This window comes from Salmo salar, chromosome 04 (genome assembly GCF_965601325.2).
Source record: "Salmo salar chromosome 04, fSalSal1, whole genome shotgun sequence".
Lineage (NCBI taxonomy): Eukaryota > Metazoa > Chordata > Actinopteri > Salmoniformes > Salmonidae > Salmo > Salmo salar.
The window spans coordinates 92,485,632-92,489,787 of record NC_138294.1 but is presented as its reverse complement, the minus strand read 5'-3'; positions in this window follow the sequence as shown (position 1 = coordinate 92,489,787).

The window sequence follows — 4,156 nt, the reverse complement described above, 5'->3', positions numbered from 1 at the left end:
TAGTAGGGGAACTGCAGACAGATACAGGGACTACTCATAAAGCCTAGACTTAGTAGGGGAACTGCAGACAGATACAGGGACTCTACTCATAAAGCCTAGACGTAGTAGAGGAACTGCAGACAGATACAGGGACTCTACTCATAAAGCCTAGACGTAGTAGAGGAACTGCAGACAGATACAGGGACTCTACTCATAAAGCCTAGACGTAGTAGAGGAACTGCAGACAGATACAGGGACTCTACTCATAAAGCCTAGACGTAGTAGGGGAACTGCAGACAGATACAGGGACTCTACTCATATAGCCTAGACGTAGTAGAGGAACTGCAGACAGATACAGGGACTACTCATAAAGCCTAGACGTAGTAGGGGAACTGCAGACAGATACAGGGACTCTACTCATAAAGCCTAGACGTAGTAGGGGAACTGCAGACAGATACAGGGACTCTACTCATAAAGCCTAGACGTAGTAGAGGAACTGCAGACAGATACAGGGACTCTACTCATAAAGCCTAGACGAAGTAGAGGAACTGCAGACAGATACAGGGACTCTACTCATAAAGCCTAGACGTAGTAGAGGAACTGCAGACAGATACAGGGACTACTCATAAAGCCTAGACGTAGTAGGGGAACTGCAGACAGATACAGGGACTCTACTCATATAGCCTAGACGTAGTAGAGGAACTGCAGACAGATACAGGGACTACTCATAAAGCCTAGACGTAGTAGGGGAACTGCAGACAGATACAGGGACTCTACTCATAAAGCCTAGACGTAGTAGGGGAACTGCAGACAGATACAGGGACTCTACTCATAAAGCCTAGACGTAGTAGAGGAACTGCAGACAGATCCAGGGACTCTACTCATAAAGCCTAGACGAAGTAGAGGAACTGCAGACAGATACAGGGACTCTACTCATAAAGCCTAGACGTAGTAGAGGAACTGCAGACAGATACAGGGACTACTCATAAAGCCTAGACGTAGTAGGGGAACTGCAGACAGATACAGGGACTCTACTCATAAAGCCTAGACGTAGTAGAGGAACTGCAGACAGATACAGGGACTCTACTCATAAAGCCTAGACGAAGTAGAGGAACTGCAGACAGATACAGGGACTCTACTCATAAAGCCTAGACGTAGTAGAGGAACTGCAGACAGATACAGGGACTACTCATAAAGCCTAGACGTAGTAGGGGAACTGCAGACAGATACAGGGACTCTACTCATAAAGCCTAGACATAGTAGGGGAACTGCAGACAGATACAGGGACTCTACTCATAAAGCCTAGACGTAGTAGAGGAACTGCAGACAGATACAGGGACTCTACTCATAAAGCCTAGACGAAGTAGAGGAACTGCAGACAGATACAGGGACTCTACTCATAAAGCCTAGACGTAGTAGAGGAACTGCAGACAGATACAGGGACTACTCATAAAGCCTAGACGTAGTAGGGGAACTGCAGACAGATACAGGGACTCTACTCATAAAGCCTAGACGTAGTAGGGGAACTGCAGACAGATACAGGGACTCTACTCATAAAGCCTAGACGTAGTAGAGGAACTGGAGACAGATACAGGGACTCTACTCATAAAGCCTAGACGTAGTAGAGGAATTGCAGACAGATACAGGGACTCTACTCATAAAGCCTAGACGTAGTAGGGGAACTCCAGACAGATACAGGGACTCTACTCATAAAGCCTAGACGTAGTAGGGGAACTGCAGACAGATACAGGGACTACTCATAAAGCCTAGACTTAGTAGGGGAACTGCAGACAGATACAGGGACTCTACTCATAAAGCCTAGACGTAGTAGAGGAACTGCAGACAGATACAGGGACTCTACTCATAAAGCCTAGACGTAGTAGAGGAACTGCAGACAGATACAGGGACTCTACTCATAAAGCCTAGACGTAGTAGGGGAACTGCAGACAGATACAGGGACTCTACTCATATAGCCTAGACGTAGTAGAGGAACTGCAGACAGATACAGGGACTACTCATAAAGCCTAGACGTAGTAGGGGAACTGCAGACAGATACAGGGACTCTACTCATAAAGCCTAGACGTAGTAGGGGAACTGCAGACAGATACAGGGACTCTACTCATAAAGCCTAGACGTAGTAGAGGAACTGCAGACAGATACAGGGACTCTACTCATAAAGCCTAGACGAAGTAGAGGAACTGCAGACAGATACAGGGACTCTACTCATAAAGCCTAGACGTAGTAGAGGAACTGCAGACAGATACAGGGACTACTCATAAAGCCTAGACGTAGTAGGGGAACTGCAGACAGATACAGGGACTCTACTCATAAAGCCTAGACATAGTAGGGGAACTGCAGACAGATACAGGGACTCTACTCATAAAGCCTAGACGTAGTAGAGGAACTGCAGACAGATACAGGGACTCTACTCATAAAGCCTAGACGTAGTAGAGGAACTGCTGACAGATACAGGGACTCTACTCATAAAGCCTAGACGTAGTAGAGGAACTGCAGACAGATACAGGGACACTACTCATAAAGCCTAGACGTAGTAGAGGAACTCCAGACAGATACAGGGACTCTACTCATAAAGCCTAGACGTAGTAGGGGAACTGCAGACAGATACAGGGACTCTACTCATAAAGCCTAGACGTAGTAGAGGAACTGCAGACAGATGCAGGGACTCTACTCATAAAGCCTAGACGTAGTAGGGGAACTGCAGACAGATACAGGGACTCTACTCATAAAGCCTAGACGTAGTAGAGGAACTGCAGACAGATACAGGGACACTACTCATAAAGCCTAGACGTAGTAGAGGAACTCCAGACAGATACAGGGACTCTACTCATAAAGCCTAGACGTAGTAGGGGAACTGCAGACAGATACAGGGACTACTCATAAAGCCTAGACTTAGTAGGGGAACTGAAGACAGATACAGGGACTCTACTCATAAAGCCTAGACGTAGTAGAGGAACTGCAGACAGATACAGGGACTCTACTCATAAAGCCTAGACGTAGTAGAGGAACTGCAGACAGATACAGGGACTCTACTCATAAAGCCTAGACGTAGTAGAGGAACTGCAGACAGATACAGGGACTCTACTCATAAAGCCTAGACGTAGTAGGGGAACTGCAGACAGATACAGGGACTCTACTCATATAGCCTAGACGTAGTAGAGGAACTGCAGACAGATACAGGGACTCTACTCATAAAGCCTAGACGTAGTAGGGGAACTGCAGACAGATACAGGGACTCTACTCATAAAGCCTAGACGTAGTAGGGGAACTGCAGACAGATACAGGGACTCTACTCATAAAGCCTAGACGTAGTAGAGGAACTGCAGACAGATACAGGGACTCTACTCATAAAGCCTAGACGTAGTAGAGGAACTGCAGACAGATACAGGGACTCTACTCATAAAGCCTAGACGTAGTAGGGGAACTGCAGACAAAAACAAGGACTACTCATAAAGCCTAGATGTAGTAGGGGAACTGCAGACAGATACAGGGACTCTACTCATAAAGCCTAGACGTAGTAGGGGAACTGCAGACAGATACAGGGACTCTACTCATAAAGCCTAGACGTAGTAGAGGAACTGCAGACAGATACAGGGACTCTACTCATAAAGCCTAGACGTAGTAGGGGAACTGCAGACAGATACAGGAAATCTACTCATAAAGCCTAGACGTAGTAGAGGAACTACAGACAGATACAGGGACTACTCATAAAGCCTAGACGTAGTAGGGGAAATGCAGACAGATACAGGGACTCTACTCATAAAGCCTAGACGTAGTAGGGGAACTGCAGACAGATACAGGGACTCTACTCATAAAGCCTAGACGTAGTAGAGGAACTGCAGACAGATACAGGGACTCTACTCATAAAGCCTAGACGTAGTAGGGGAACTGCAGACAAAAACAAGGACTACTCATAAAGCCTAGACGTAGTAGGGGAAATGCAGACAGATACAGGGACTCTACTCATAAAGCCTAGACGTAGTAGGGGAACTGCAGACAGATACAGGGACTCTATTCATAAAGCCTAGACGTAGTAGAGGAACTGCAGACAGATACAGGGACTCTACTCATAAAGCCTAGACGTAGTAGGGGAACTGCAGACAGATACAGGGACTCTACTCATAAAGCCTAGACGTAGTAGAGGAACTACAGACAGATA